This window comes from Bos indicus x Bos taurus, chromosome 5, assembly GCF_003369695.1.
Source record: "Bos indicus x Bos taurus breed Angus x Brahman F1 hybrid chromosome 5, Bos_hybrid_MaternalHap_v2.0, whole genome shotgun sequence".
NCBI lineage: Eukaryota > Metazoa > Chordata > Mammalia > Artiodactyla > Bovidae > Bos > Bos indicus x Bos taurus.
The window spans coordinates 28,993,805-29,010,641 of NC_040080.1; positions in this window are offsets into that span (position 1 = coordinate 28,993,805).

The window sequence follows — 16,837 nt, forward strand, 5'->3', positions numbered from 1 at the left end:
GATTTCTGAAGAAGATTTAGCTTCAGGATCGGGGACCCAGCTTGATCACTCAGAGCTTTTGTATGGCAAAAGTTTTATTACAGTTAAAAAGGAGAGAGAAAGCTTCTGACATAGATGACAGAAGGGAGACAGAGAGTGCCCCACTCACTAGTCTTACCAAGGCCTTACATACCTTTTCACTCAGTTACCAACAATATGAAGGTCTTCTCTTTAGTTCTTCTTCACTTTCTGCCATCAGGGTGGTGTCATCTGCATATCGGAGGTTATTGATACTTCTCTCAGCAATCTTGAATCCAGCTTATGCTTCATCTAGCTCAGCATTTCTCATGATGTACTCTGCATATAAGTTAAATAAGCAGGGTGACAATATACAGTCTTGACATACTCCTTTCCCTATTTGGAACCAGTCTGTTGTTCCATGTCCAGTTCTAACTGTTGCTTCCTGACCTGCATGCAGATTTCTCAAGAGGCAGGTCAGGTGGTCTGGTATTCCCATCTCTTTCAGAATTTTCCAGTTTATTGTGATCCACACAGTCAAAGGCTTTGGTATAGTCAATAAAGCAGAAGTAGATGTTTTTTCTGGAACTCTCTTGCTTTTTTGATGATCCAGGGGATGTTAGCAATTTGATCTCTGGTTCCTCTGCCTTTTCTAAAACCAGCTTGAACATCTGGAACTTCACGGTTTGCATATTATTGAAGCCTGGCTTGGAGGATTTTAAGCATTATTTTAGTAGCGTGTGAGATGAGTGCAACTGTGTGGTAGTTTGAGCATTCCTAGGCAGTGCCTTTCTTAGGGATTAGAATGAAAACTGACCTTTTCCAGTCCTGTGACCACTGCTGAGTTTTCCAAATTTGCTGGCATATTGAGTGCAGCACTTTCACAGCATCATCTTTCAGGATTTGAAATAGCTCAACTGGAATTCCATCACCTCCACTAGCCTTGTTCATAGTGATGTTTCCCACTTGACTTCACATTCCAGGATGTCTGGCTCTAGGTGAGTGATCATCCCATTGTGATTATCTGGGTCATGAAGATACAACTCTTTTTTGTAGAGTTCTTCTGTGTATTCTTGCCATGTCTTCTTAATATCTTCTGCTTCTGTTTGGTCCATACCATTTCTGTCCTTTATTGAGCCCATCTTTGCATGAAATATTCCCTTGGTATCTCTAATTTTACAGAGCTTAAGGACAAACATACCCTTGAGCAAGATGAGTTGTTTTGTTGTGTAATCACTAGCTCTGGGCTTAAAGAAAGTTAGTCTTAAAGACTGTTGCCCTAACAACTCAGAGTTTAAGAAAAATGTCTTACATGACTAAGACAAAGCAATGTAGAAAAAATGTCTGTTCCTTTCTTCTCCTCGAGGTCCCTGGAACCCTTCCTCTTTGAGGGCTCCAGACCCCTTATCAACCTACCTAAGAATTAAGTCTCTCACTATCTTTATAGTCCTCTAAATCTGACAGTATTAGGAGATAAAATTTATTCCCTGGTCTTTAAATTTCTTTGCTAATAGGACAACTCAGTGTTCCTGCTAGCTTCACTCATAATCACTCCACCTTAAGGGAGCTGGAAAGCTTCAACTTCTTGGTGAATTTGGGAATAATAATCTGGGTATACTAAGCCCAGCTCTCTCTTTCTTCCTTTTTAGGAGGCAGCTTGTCCTGAGACAGTCTAGAGTCTCTACCCTATGTTGGGGGTGGAGGCAATGTGTCTGGCTTGATCCAACACTGCACGAGTCTGTTGGCATCAGCCTGTCTAATTCTGGGGTTCAGAACTAATAAGGTCACTTTGCTAATCAGAACTGGAGCCGCAGCCTCTAAGCCACTGTCAATATTGAAGATAATACTGTGTCCTCCATCTGTCATTTTCTTCTTTTATTTATCACTTTGTTCAGAGCCTGAGGATACAAAACTCCCCAATGGTGACATCAAATCTGGAGAGTCTTTTGTGGTAATACTGACAAAATACAAGATTGCTCTGTGCTGAACCAGACTGTAAGGAGTGGATTTAGTGCTGTTGCATGACAGGTAATTTCCCTTATACTGATATGAGTAAACACAAAGGTAAATACACACACACACATACACACACACACACACACCCCCCACATGATTACATACATAGTATCTCCTAAGAGTCTGGATTTCCCTGGTTGTCCAGGATTTAAGAATCTGCCTGCCAATGCAGAGGACATGGATTTGATCCCTGGTCCAAGAAGATCTCACATAAACAGAGCAGCTAAACCCCTGCACCAGGACTACTGAAGTTTGCACACCCTAGAGCCCATGCTCAGAAGTAAGAGAAGCCACTGCAATGAGAAGCCCACTCACCACAGTGAAGCAAGCCCTGCCTGCTGCAACTAGAGAAAAGCCCACACACAGCAAGGAAGAACCACCACAGCCAAAATTAAATAAATACTTTTTAAAAAAAGATGAGTTCATCACAGCTTAAAAAAAAAAAAAAAAAGAGTCTGTATGATTTCAAATCACAAACTAGAAGTCTTCACAACCCAATCACTTAATATCATAATATCTGCCTACATATCAAGTATCTTTGAAATCCATTTCACATTACAAAATATAGGCTAGTTTGAAAATTCATCCTCAAAGATCAAACCACTGCTTGTTGCTTATTGTTTAGTCGCTAAGTCATGTCCAGTTCTTTTGTGACCTCATGGGCTACAGCCCATGGGTTGTAGCCCATGAGGCTTCCCTGTTCATGGGATTTCCCAAGTGAGAGTACTGGTCAGTTGCCATCTCCTTCTCCAGGAGATCTTCCTGACACAGGAATTGAACTCATGTCTCCTGCATTAGCAGGTAGATTCTTTATCACTGAGCCATCAGGGAAGCCCCATCAAACTTAAATGCTTTTCCTATAACCTTTAAAAGTATTCCAAACTTTATCAAAGTCCGTCAAATTTTTCTGAGGTTAGTATGCAAAAAAACAAATACAGAAACTCTAAGAAATCTAGCTGAAACAATAACCTTTTCACTTTAGTCAACAGTTAAGATATTTATTACTATTTAGTAAAAAGAAGAGTGATTAGGAAATTCACTTATGTTTTATTTTAAAAAAAAATAACATGAGAAAGATAACCTTCCAATTTGGGGGAATCAGGAGAGTTGCTAACAGAAGGAGGGGATGACTATAAACAGTTATATATATTCTTTGGTTTTGGAAACTCAAGTCTCACGAAGAATGAGGCTGAATTTCTCCGAAGAGGAGACATCTTGGATGCTATAGAGTTCTATGGTTAAAGAAGGAAGCTTCTTGACATAAACAAGTTTGGGGAAGAGAAGTATAGACTCCCTGTAACAGAGAGCACAGAACTCCTCCTTAGTATGGTCCCATACAGTTACTCACATAGGGAAAAAGTGTTCAGTTCAGTTCAATTGCTCAGTTGTGTCCGACTCTTTGAGACCCCCATGAACTGCAGTACGCCAGGCCTCCCTGTCCATCACCAACTCTCAGAGTTTACCCAAACTCATGTCCATTGAGTTGGTGATGCCATCCAGCCATCTCATCCTCTGTCATTCCCTTCTCCTCCTGCCCCCAATCCCTTCCCGAATCAGGGTCTTTTCCAATGAGTCAACTCTTTGCATGATGTGGCCAAAGTATTGGAGTTTCAGCTTCAGCATCATTCCTTCCTATGAACACCCAAGACTGATCTCCTTTAGGATGGACTGGTTGGATATCCTTGCAGTCCAAGGGACTCTCAAGAGTCTTCTCCAACAATACAGTTCAAAAGCATCAATTCTTCAGCGCCCAGCTTTCTTTATAGTCCAATTCTCACATCCATACATGACTACTGGAAAAACCATAACCTTGACTAGACGAAACTTTGTTGACAAAGTAATGCCTCTGCTTTTTAATATGCTGTCTAGGTTGGTCATAACTTTCCTTCTAGGGAGTAAGCGTCTTTTAATTTCATGGCTACAGTCACCATCTGCAGTGATTTTGGAGTCCAAAAAAATAAAGTCTGACACTGTTTCCACTGTTTCCCCATCTATTTCCCATGAAGTATTGGGACCGGATGCCATGATCTTAGTTTTCTGAATGTTGAGCTTTAAGCCAACTTTTTCACTCTCCTCTTTCACTTTCATCAAAAAAGTGTAAGGTTCCTAAATATGGCCACCAGGAAGATGAATGTCCCCATGGTAAAACTTCGCACTGAGAGGTGCCTGTCTCTGAAAAACCTAGACCCTGCCCTGATAGCAGCCACATGACTGACCACAGTGGGTATCTCTTTTTTGAGAACAGGGTAAAGTATTTTAGAACTGAGTAAAATCTCTGCTGCTGCTGCTAAGTCGCTTCAGTCATGTCCGACTCTGTGCGACCCCATAGACAGCAGCCCACCAGGCTCCCCCGTCCCTGGGATTCTCCAGGCAAGAACACTGGAGTGGGTTGCCATTTCCTTCTCCAATGCATGAAAGTGAAAAGTGAAAGTGAAGTTGCTCAGTCGTGTCCGACTCTTCACAACCCCATGGACTGCAGCCTACCAGGCTCCTCCATCCATGGGATTTTCTAGGCAAAAGTACTGGAGTGGGGTGCCATTGCCTTCTCCAGGATCCTGTAAAAGGAGTCCAAATGGCAATTAGTATCGCCCTTCTTGACAACCCTGATGAATGGGAACAAAACAAATATTACACTGTGTCTATCATATTAAATTGCTTGTTAATTTATGAAAGGACGACACAGAGTACCCACATTCCACTGTCTGCCTATATGCTGGCTTGTGTTTTGTTGATGTGGTGTTATCACTTCCCCTGAGGCTGGGAATGACATCTCCCAGGATATCCTTCCCATAAATTCCAGGGTTAAAGCCAGCCAGCCACAGTGACAGAGGTGGTAAAAGTGCCTGAAGGGCTCCAGCTTTAAGCTCTTTTCCCAGCTTCTGACTATGTCAGTCAAGAGTAACCCAAGCCCACCACCAAATCCTAGACTGCATTTCCCACAGAGGCAGCTTCTAGAAACCTCTCCACCAGCTCCCCCTTCACAGTCCCCTTCAGTGTAATTTATCTTTGCAATGCTGCTTTAAACAGACATTTGGGGGGATTTTCTGCTTGGGGGATTTTTCCTATGAGTTTTGACCCAACATTAACACTAAAGCTTCTGGCTTTTGTTAGTCGCTTTTTCTGATTCTGGTTCCACTCATCCAGATCATCACTTTTCTGGTTCCTCCTGCAAGTATGTAAGCACTAATTTCTATGGTAAATCCCATGGTATTTTAGTGGCTGGTTTACTGAGTGACTACTGCTGGTTCCAGTTTAGTACTGAATGTGGTTTCAGAAGAACAAGATCATAGGGAGGGGACTCTGACTTTTTTTAAATTAGCTATTTATTGGATTATGGTTGCTTTACAGTGGTGTGTTAGTTTCTGCTGGGCAGCAAACTGAATCGGTTACACATATAAATGTATTCCCTCTTCTTTGGATTTCCTTTCTATTTAGGTCACCACAGAGCATGAAGCAGAGCTCCCTGTGCCATACAGTCTATTATCATGAGTTATCTATTTTATACATAATAGTGTATATATATCAATGCCAATCTCTCAATTCATCCTATCCCACCTTCCTCTCTGGGCAACCATAAGTTCATTCTCTACATCTGTGATTGTATTTTTGCTTTGCAAATAAGTTCATCTGTACCATTTTTCTAGATTCCACATACAACTGATATTGTACTAATCTGACATTTTTCACCCTCTGTTTTAATTAGATATAAAGAAATGTATGAGTGACCCTGTTGCTGTTAGTAAACAAGGCAATAGTACTCCATAATATCCAGTGGCAAAAGTCACTTAAATTATCACTTGAAGTCACCCACAATAGCATGCCTATCAAAGTCAAGGCTTGGGTGACCAAATTGTTGCCATCCATCAAACATCATCATGGAAAGAAAGAGAATAAAGACTATGGAGTTCTTTGTCTACCAGTGGAGCTCAGAAAAAGAAAATAATCATCTCTGAGTTTAAAATTCTCTCATCTTGACTCAGGTAAGAAGGCAAAAAACATTTATAATGTTTCTGCAGGAAATCCTCTTCTCCTCTTCATGCAGCGTTTTTATTTCTGAAAATAAAACCACAAATCTGAATCTGTAGGTGACTGAATTACAATGCAAGTTAAATTCATAACTTTAAGAGATCTCTTATGTTAAAGATATTGACTAGGAAAATAATGGGGTCCTGAAAACTTGGGCAGATAGAAAGGAACTGTGGGCCTTGGACACCTGAATTCTAAGAGAAATAGCTCTTCATCTCCTCTCCAAAGAGAGCAAAGAGAGCAGCTTTCCCTTATCTGAAGATACTGCAGTGATCTTTGCTGATGTAAGTGACCTTGCAGGGGAATGACGATCCTCTTTCAAGACTCATCTCCACGACCTCTCATTGCTTCTACACTTATAACTAGCCTCAGATCCTAGTAGGACCTATGGGACTGAGGACAAAGCATGGCCCAATAAGAGGTCCCACACATGACAAAATATCAGGTTTTCCCAGTTTACAGTGATGGAAACCTGGAGAATAAAAATATGTATGGAAATGAATTTTACTGTAATGGCAGCAAAGCTAAGCCATCAGAAAGTACCCCCACCCCCAGTTCTTTCATGTCGGCTAATGGATCATGCTGTCACTAGGACTGGAACCAATGGGAAGATGCTGCTGCTGCTAAGTCACTTCAGTCGTGTCCGACTCTGTGCGACCCCACAGAGGGCAGCCCACCAGGCTCTCCCATCCCTGGGATTCTCCAGGTAAGAACACTGGAGTGGGTTGCCATTTCCTTGTCCAATGCGTGGAAGTGAAAAGTGAAAGTGAAGTTGCTCAGTCGTATCCGACTCCTAGCGACCCATGGACTGCAGCCTACGAGGCTCCTCCGTCCATGGGATTTTCCAGGCAAGAGTACTGGAGTGGGGTGCCATTGCCTTCTCCAATGGGAAGATGACAAAAGTTTAATTTGATTTGTCTTGTTCTGATGAGCAAAAGTGTGATTTCAATAACTTCCATAGAGTTGTGTGTCCTCAACTGATTTCCAGACTTTAGAGTATTCCCAGACCCAGAGTCCACTGATAAAGAAAAGGCCAGGTCCCCATTAAGAAGATCCTTCCTACCCTTTTAAAATGTGTACTATAAATCTTCCTTTCACACTTTATTAAAGACACCAACAGGTTTCCCTAGTGGCTCAGTAGTAAAGAATTTGCCTGCCACTGCCAGAGACATATAAGAGACATGGGTTCGATCCCTGGGTTGGAAAGATTCCATGGAGAAGGAAATGTAAGCTGCCTCCAGTATTCTTGCCTGAGAAATCCCATGAACAGAGGAGCCTTGCAGGTTACATTCCATGGGGTCACAAAGAGTCAGACACACCTTAGAGACTAAAACAACAACAACATGACCAACAGCCATTTATGCAATTAACCATTTTCCAGAGTATTGTGCACTGGGTAAAGTAATTACCCACATTTTTCAGAGATTTCTGTTCAGTAGCTCACATCCAACATGAATTCCTAGGGAATCAAACTCAAACACGGTCTACTAGTCAGAACACAGAATTAGAAAATCAGGTGGGAATTTTGGCTTGGATTTCTCTCAAAAGAATCTCAATGATTTTCCATGGCTACTTCCCCAACCACGGAAGGTAATTAACAGAATAAGTCTTATGAACTGAACTGTGTCTCCCCAAAATTCCTATATTGAAGCCCTAAGCCCCTGCACCTCAAAATGTGACTGTATTTGGAGACAGGCTTCTAAAGAGGTGACTAGATTAAAATGAAGCCATTATAGAGAGCCCTCCTCCAATCTGACTAATAGATATCTTTATAAGAAGAGGGGATTAGGACATGAAGAGAGACAGCAGAGATGATGTGCACACAGAAAGGCCATGTGAGGACACAGCAAGAAAGGGGTCATCTTCAGGTCAAGAGGAGAGAGCCCTCAGGAGAAACCAACTAAAGCCAACACTTTGATATTGGACATCCAGCCTCCAGAACTTTGAGAAAATAAATTCCTACTGTTTAAGTCACCTAGTCTGTGGTGTTAGGTTATGGTATGCCTAAGAGACTAATACCAAACTGATCCCCTAAGGAATATTAAGGGAAAGAGCAAGCGAAAATTTCTATACCGTGTTTTCCATAATGGCTCAGTGGATAAGAATCCGCCTGCCAATGCAGGAGACACGGATTCAATCCCTGATTTGGGAAGACTCCCACATGCCTCAGAGCAACTATGCCCATGTGTCACAACTATTAAGCCTGTGCTCCAGAGCATGGGAACAACTACTGAAGCCTGAGTGCCCTAAAGCCCATGCTCCACAACAACAGAAGCCACCACAATGAGAAGCATGCACGCCACAGCAAAGAATAGCCCCCTCACCACAACTAGAGAAAAGCTGAACAGCAATGAAAGCCCAGGAACAATAAAAAATAAATAAACAAAATTATTTTTTAAAAAGCGATGCCCCAGTGGCTCAGTGGATAAAGAATCTGTCTGCAATGCAGGAAACACAAGAGATGCATTTGATCCCTGGGTCAGGAAGATCCCATGGAGGAGGACATGGCAACCCACTCTAGTTTTCTTGCCCAGGAAATCCCATAGACAGAGGAGGCTGGTGGGCTACACTCCGTGAGTCACAAAGAGTTGGACATGACTGAGCAATTAAGCACACGTGGATTTTTTTTTTAATCTTCTATAACTTTTACCTATAAAAAGAGTAAAGTAAAGATCTGTAAGGACTGCAAAAATTAGTGCTACCATCAAGGACTTGAAGGATGAATTATGATTATTCCTACCAAGTGAAAAAGCAAAGTGAAAGTATTAGTTGCTCAGTCAAGTCCAACTCTCTGTAACTCCATGGACTGTAGTCTGCCTAGCTCCTCTGTCCATGAAATTCTCCCAGTGAGAATACTGGAGTGGGTAGCCATTGCCTTCTGCAGGGGATCTTCCCAATCCTGGGATCAAACCCAGGTCTCCTGCATCACAGGTAGATTCTTTAATATCTGAGCCACCAGGGAAGCCCAATTCCTACCAAATCCCCATTTAATCCACCTCTCTGGACTGTGAGAAAATAAATAGCTCTTAAGGAATAACAATAATTCAGGTTTCAGCTTCAATTGCAACTGCTGGTCCAGATGTTTTTTTGTTTTTTTGTTTCTAACTGGAGCAAATAAACACAGACCTGAATTCTTGCTATTATTTCCAAGGGTTCAAAGGCTAGGGCATGTTGAGATAGCCCCCCTAAGATGGATGTGCTGCTGACCTTGTACCAGCTGTTACAAGACTGATACAATAATATACACATCACTTGCACAGGCTGCTCTGACCCATCTGCCAAGTAATCTATAAAATTATCTGTTTTGAGTGAGAGTCACAGGAAGAGAAGGCCTGCGCCAGATGCAGCTTATCATGCAAGCTACCCTACTGTTTGGTCTATATGACCCAGTAGATCCAGTGATGCTTAAAGAGATGTAGTAGGAAGCCTGTGGTCATCAAAGGTGAATCACAATATAGGCCTTTGGTATTTTGAAGCCATGAATCTTTACTTCAACTTCTACATACAACTATTCTCCATTTAACTATCCTCCCTAGCTTGCTCATAGGACCTAATACAAACTGAATGCTTGAACATGAACTAGCAATTTATCTGAGCCACCAATAATGAATTAGTATTTTCTAAACCACCAAGTTTGTGAAAATAAGGGCCATTTAACTGATAAATGAAAAATGTGAGCCTGTTCTGCAGATGGTTTTGTATAAATATTGATACAACCTATAAGTGGCTGGTTGGAGCACTGTAGTCCATTCAGGGATGGACAGTAGTAAAAGGAAACCATCCCAGCAGGCACATCTTTTGGCAGAGAACTGGATACATTCATTTTGACTGCAGGGAATGATTTCCAGAGGTACAGATCTACACTTATTCACGAGTGGTGGCTAACCATTTCTCTAGGTGATTGGAAACTTGGAAAGAGCACAACTGTAACACTGATGACAACAAGGTCAGGGGAAGAGTTATCTGGACAGACGTCTCAGAATTGGCAAATCATGTGGGAATATCTGTGCCTCATGTAAATGTTCACTGTAATTTGAGGAGAGAAGGCTCTTATGAATCAAAGAGAAAACACAACCCACTTGGGAAGGTCAGTCACTTATTCTCCAGTCACTTCTGTCATTGCCATATGGGGTCCTGCACAGAATGACAAGAGCAACAGGAACGGAGATATATATAAGAGTTCAGCAACACAGGCTTTTGCTCAGAAAGGTCAACCTGCAACCATGACTGGTCATCAGCAGGAACCAACACTGAGCTCCCAGTGTGGCAACTAAGAAGAAATGAAGGTACACTGCTTAACTGAATGAGATCCATCACAGAAGAGACATCAATCTGTTTCATTTCTTCATCTGGATCTGCCTTGCCTTACATACTTCTGACAAAACTAGTTTCCAGGTTATTATAGATCCTTTATTCACCCTCACAGTATTCCAACCCGAATTACTTCTGAACAAAGGGCTCACTGTCCAGTGAATGAAATGTGGCATTATGCTCTTGATTAAAGGATTCCCTGCTTTCATCATGTTCTACATCACTCTGAAGAGGTTGGCTTGATAGAATAGAGGAGTGGCCTGAAGACTGAGTAATCATGCCAGCTTTTAGAGCTCGGATATTGCTTTTAGTAGTCAATATATGCCCTGATTCAGCAAACAAAATACAATACTCTTTCTACCATAGCCAGGATTCATGGCCTGGGAATCAAGAAATATAGATGTGAGCAATTCCTCACAACTTAATCATCTATTAGCAAAAATTTTACTTTCTCATGTCACATGGAGATCAGTGTAGAAATAACTCCACAAAGAATGAAGAAACAGAGCCAAACCAAAAACAACATCCGGTTGTGGATATGACTGGTGATGGAAGCAATGTCCACTGTTGTAAAGATCAATATTGCATAGGAACCTGGAATGTTAGGTCCAATAATCAAGGTAAATTGGAAGTGGTCAAACAGAAGATGGCAAGAGTGAACGTCGAAATTTTAGGAATCAGCAAACTAAAGTGGACTGGAATGGGTGAATTTAACTCAGATGACCATTATATCTACTACTGTGGGCAAGAACCCCTTAGAAGAAGTGGAGTAGCCATCATAGTCAACAAAAGAGTCCTAAATGCAGTACTTGGATGCAATCTCAAAAACGATGGAATGATCTCTGTTTCCATGGCAAATCATTCAATATCACAGTAATCCAAGTCTATGCCCCCCACCACTAATGCTGAAGAAGCTGAAGTTGAATGGTTCTATGAAGACCTACTAGACCTTCTAGAACTAACACCCAAAAAAGATGTCCTTTTCATTATAGGGGACTGGAATGCAAAAGTAGGACGTCAAGAAACACCTGGAGTAAAAGGAAAATTTGACCTTGGAGTACAAAATGAAGCAGGGCAAAGGCTAATTGAGTTTTGCCAAGAGAACATACTGGTTATAGCAAATACCCTTGTCCAACAACACAAGAGAAGACTCTTCATATGGACATCACCAGATGGTCAATGCTGAAATCAGATTGATTATATTCTTTGAGGCCAAAGATGGAGAAGTTTCTATACAGTCAGAAAAAAACAAGACCTGGAACTGACTGTGGCTCAGATCATGAACTCCTTATTGCCAAATTCAGACTTAAATTGAAGAAAGTATGGAAAAACACTAGACCATTCAGGTATGACCTAAATCAAATCCCTTACATTATACAGTGGAAGTGAGAAATAGATTTAAGGAACTAGATCTGATAGAGTGCCTGATGAATTATGGACAGAGGTGACACTGTACAGGAGACAGGGATTAAGACCATCCCCAAGCAAAAGAAAGGCAAAAAAGAAAAATGGTTGTCTGGGGAGGCCCTCCAAATAGCTGTGAAAAGAATAGAAGTGAAAAACAAAGGAGAAAAGGAAAGATATATCCATATATATTTGAATGCAGAGTTCCAAAGAATAGCAAGGAGACGTAAGAAAGCCTTACTCTGTGATCAATGCAAAGAAATAGAGGAAAACAATAGAATAAGGAAGACTAGAGATCTCTTCAAGAAAATGAGAGATACCAAGGGAACATTTCATGCAAAGATGGGCTCAATAAAGGACAGAAATGGTATGGCCCAAACAGAAGCAGAAGATATTAAGAGGACGTGGCAAGAATACACAGAAGAACTCTACAAAAAAAGATCTTCATGACCCAGATAATCATGATGGTGTGATCACTCATCTAAAGCCAGACATCCTGGAATGTGAAGTCAAGTGGGCCTTAGGAAGCATCACTAAAAACAGAGCTAGTGGAGGTGATGGAATTCCAGTGGAGTTATTTCAAATCCTGAAAGATGATACTATGAAAGAGCTGCACTCAATATGCCAGAAAATTTTAAAAACTCAGCAGTGGGCACAGCACTGGAAAAGGTCAGCTTTCATTCAAAGGTCATTTCATCCCTAAGACAGGCACTGCCAAGGAATGCTCAAACTACCACACAATTGCACTCATCTCACACGCTACTAAAATAATGCTTAAAATCCTCCAAGCCAGGCTTCAATAATACGTGAACTGTGAACTTCCTGATGTTCAAGCTGGTTTTAGAAAAGGCAGAGGAACCAGAGATCAAATTGCCAATATCTGCTGGATCATGGGAAAATCAAGAGAGTTCCAGAAAAACATCTACGTCTGCGTTATTGACTATGCCAAAGCCTTTGACTGTGTGGATCAGAATACACTGGAAAATTCTGAAAGAGATGGGGATACCAGACCACCTGACCTGCCTCTTGAGAAATCTGTATGCAGGTCAGAAAGCAACAGTTAGAAGTGGACATGGAACAATAGACTGGTTCCAAATAAGGAAAGGAATACGTCAAGGCTGTATATTGTCACCCTGCTTATTTAAATTATATGAAGAGTACATCATGAGAAATGCTGAGCTGGATGAAGCACAAGCTGGAATCAAGATTGCCAGTAGAAATATCAATAACCTCAGATACGCAGATAACACCACCCTTATGGCAGAAAGTGAAGAAGAACTAAAGAGCCTCTTGATGAAACTGAAAGAGGAGAGTGAAAAAGTTGTCTTAAAACTCAACATTCAGAAAACTAAGATCATGGCATCTGGTCCCATCACTTCAAGGCAAACAGATGGGAAACAGTGGAAACAGTGGCAGACTTTATTGGGGTGGGGGGCTCTAAAATCACTGCAGATGGTGACTGCAGCCATGAAACTAAAAGATGCTTACTCCTTGGAAGAAAAGTTATGACCAACCTAGACAGCATATTAAAAAGCAGAAAAATCAGTTTGCCAACAAAGGTCCATCAAGTCAAGGCTATGGTTTCCAGTAGTCATGTGCAGATGTGGGAGTTGGACTAGAAAGAAAGCTGAGTGCCGAAGAATTGATGCTTTTGAATTGTGTTGTTGGTGAAGACTCGTGAAAGTTCCTTGGACTGCAAGGAGATCCAACCAGTCCATCCTAAAGGAGATCAGTCCTGGGTGTTCTTTGGAAGGACTGTTGTTGAAGCCAAAACTCCAATACTTTAGCCACCTGATGTGAAGAACTGACTCATTTGAAAAAACCCTGATGCTGGGAAAGATTGAAAGCAGGAAGAGAAGGGGATGACAGAGGATGAGATAGTTGGATGGCATCACCGACTCAATGGACATGAGTTTGGGTAAACTCCGGGAATTGGTGATGGACAGGGAGGCCTGGCATCCTGCAGTCTATGGGGTCGCAAAGAGTCAGACACGACTGAGGGACTGAACTGACATACAACATTGGGCTATGCCGATTTAGAAGTCTTAGTTCCCAAAGAAGGACTGCTTCCATCAGGGGACACAGCCATAGCTCCCCTGAATAGGAAGTTGTGACAACTGCCTGGATACCATAGGCTCTTTATTCCACTGAAACAAAAGGCAAAGAAGGATGTTTACCACACTGGTTGGGGTGGTTGATTCTGACTATTAAGGAGGAACTGGATTTCTCCTACTACTATGTAGACTAGGAGGAGTATGTTTGGGACCTGGAAAATTCTCTGTCGTGCCATTTAGCATCACACATGCTGTGGTAAAAGTTCCAGGTCCACAACAACCCAATATAAGCAAGACTGTTGACATCAGAGACTGTTAGGGATTAATGCATTGGATCATAGAGAACCATGAGCAGCTCAGGTTCTTTCTAAGGTAAAGAGAATATGAAATGAGGAGCAGAAGAGGGAACTTTTAAATATCAGCTTCAGGACTTCCCTGTTGGAACAGTGCTTAAGAATCTACCTTGCAATGCCAGGACTGCCGGTTGGATACCTGGTTAGGGAGCTAGGATCCCACATACTTTCGAGCAACTATTCCCACATGCCAAAACTAAAGAGTTAGTGTTCTGCAAGAAAAGATCCCATATGGCACAACTAAAACTCAATGCAGCCCAATAAATAAACAAGTATTTTTTTTTTTTTTTTTTTAGGTAAAGACCAGCTTCACCATGTTACTAGTGGCAGAAACTAGCAATGGTTGTAAATATTTTTTCCTTAAGTTCATATGAATATATTCAAGTAAATATGAACCAAGACTTTCCTCCCTCATTAACGTACTAGCTAATTCAAAGAGAATCAGGATTTAACGACAGTCTCTCAAATGGGAAGTACGATGTAGCTAGAAGAGGAATTAACATTCCCAAAAGGTGGATAAAATGGTATATGAGACTTTTCACTTTTGAGGGCAGGATTAGCATGTTTCTGTCTGTACAAGGGATAGTTTCATATCCTTTGATATGAAATATATGATAGATCACATATTACAGAAGCATGATTCTTCTATGCTTACAAAATAAAATTATTTTCAGTTCAGTTCAGTCACTCAGTCGTGTCCGACTCTTTGCGACCCCATGAATCGCAGCACACCAGGCCTCCCTGTCCATCACCAACTCCCAGAGTTCACTCAAACTCACGTCCATCGATTCTGTGATGCCATCCAGCCATCTCATCCTCTGTCGTCCCCTTTACCTCCTTCCCTCAATCCCTCCCAGCATCAGTCTTTTCCAATGAGTCAATTCCTCACATGAGGTGGCCAAAGTATTGGAGTTTCAGCTTTAGCATCATTCCTTCCAAAGAACACCCAGGGCTGATCTCCTTTAGAATGGACAGGTTGGATCTCCTTGCAGTCCAAGGGACTCTCAAGAGTCTTCTCCAACACCACAGTTTAAATGCATCAATTTTTCAGCGCTCAGCTTTCTTCACAGTCCAACTCTCACAACTATACATGACCCCTGGAAAAACCATAGCCTTGACTAGACGGAACTTTGTTGGCAAAGTAATGTCTGCTTTTCAATATGGTATTTAGGTTGGTCATAACTTTCCTTCCAAGGACTAAGTATCTTTTAATTTCATGGCTGCAGTCACCATCTGCAGTGATTTTGGAGCTCAAAAAAAAAAAAGTCTGACATTGTCTCCCCATCTATTTCCCATGAAGTAATGGGATCAGATGCCATGATCTTCATTTTCTGAATGCTGAGCTTTAAGCCAACTTCTTCATTCTCCACTTTCACTTTCATCAAGAGGCTTTTTAGTTCCTCTTCACTTTCTGCCATAAGGGTGGTGTCATCTGCATATCTGAGGTTATTGATATTTCTCCCAGAAATCTTGATTCCAGCTTGTGCTTCTTCCAGCCCAGCATTTCTCATGATGTACTCTTCATATAAGTTAAATAAGTAGGGTGACAATATACAGCCTTGACGTACTGCTTTTCCTATTTGGAACCAGTCTGTTGTTCCATGTCCAGTTCTAACTGTTGCTTCCTGACCTGCATATAGGTTTCTCAAGAGGCAGGTCAGGTGGTCTGGTATTCCCATCTCTTTCAGAATTTTCCACAGTTTATTCTGATCCACACAGTCAAAGGCTTTGGCATAGTCAATAACGCAGACGTAGATGTTTTTCTGGAACTCTCTTGCTTTATTTTATTTGAAGTTAAATATGTATGCAGAATGCTACATTGAAAAAGGAATTTGCTCTTATTCAGTTGCTCAGTCATGTTCAACTCTTTGCAACCCCATGGACTGTAGCATGTCAGTCTTCATTGTCCTTCACATCTCCTGGAACTTGCTCAAACTCATGTCCATTGAGTCAGTGATGCCATCCAACCATCTCGTCCTCTGTCATCCCCTTCTCCTTCTGCCTTAAATCTTTCCCAGCACCAGGGTCTTTTCTAATGAGTCAGCTCTTTGCATCAGGTCACCAAAGTATTTGAGTTTCAGCTTCAGCATCAGTCTTTCCAATGAATATTCAGGGTTGATTTTCTTTAGGATTGACTGGTTTGATCTCTTGGCAGTCCAAGGAACTCTCAAGAGTCTTCTCCAACACCACAGTTCAAAAACATCAATTCTTCAGCACTCAGACTTCTTTATGGTCGAACTCTCACATCCGTACATGACTAATGGAAAAACCATAGCTTTGACTACATGGACCTTTGTTGGCAAAGACTGTACTAAACTATGTTTTGTCTATTAGTTTATTCATCTCTTGTCTATGCCTTGAAACTAAGTATAGTCTGGATTAGAGTTGACCAGGGGGAAATTTGTAAGAAGTTCAGTAGTCAGAAGTGAAACAGGGGCCATTACTTTCAACAAGCAATGGCAGTGAGACACAGTGACAGACAGACAAGGAGACGTACAGAGAGGTCCAGATTTCTCTCGTCTTCCTGACTCCTGACCTGCCCACTGATGGGGGTCCCAAGCCGATCACCAAGTGCTTGACTGTAGTTCCCAGCGAGACAGCAGCTTCCACACCCTTCTCTATGAACACCCCTTCCGGTAATGCAATTCCATTCCAGCAACCTGAGGTGGCTCAGAC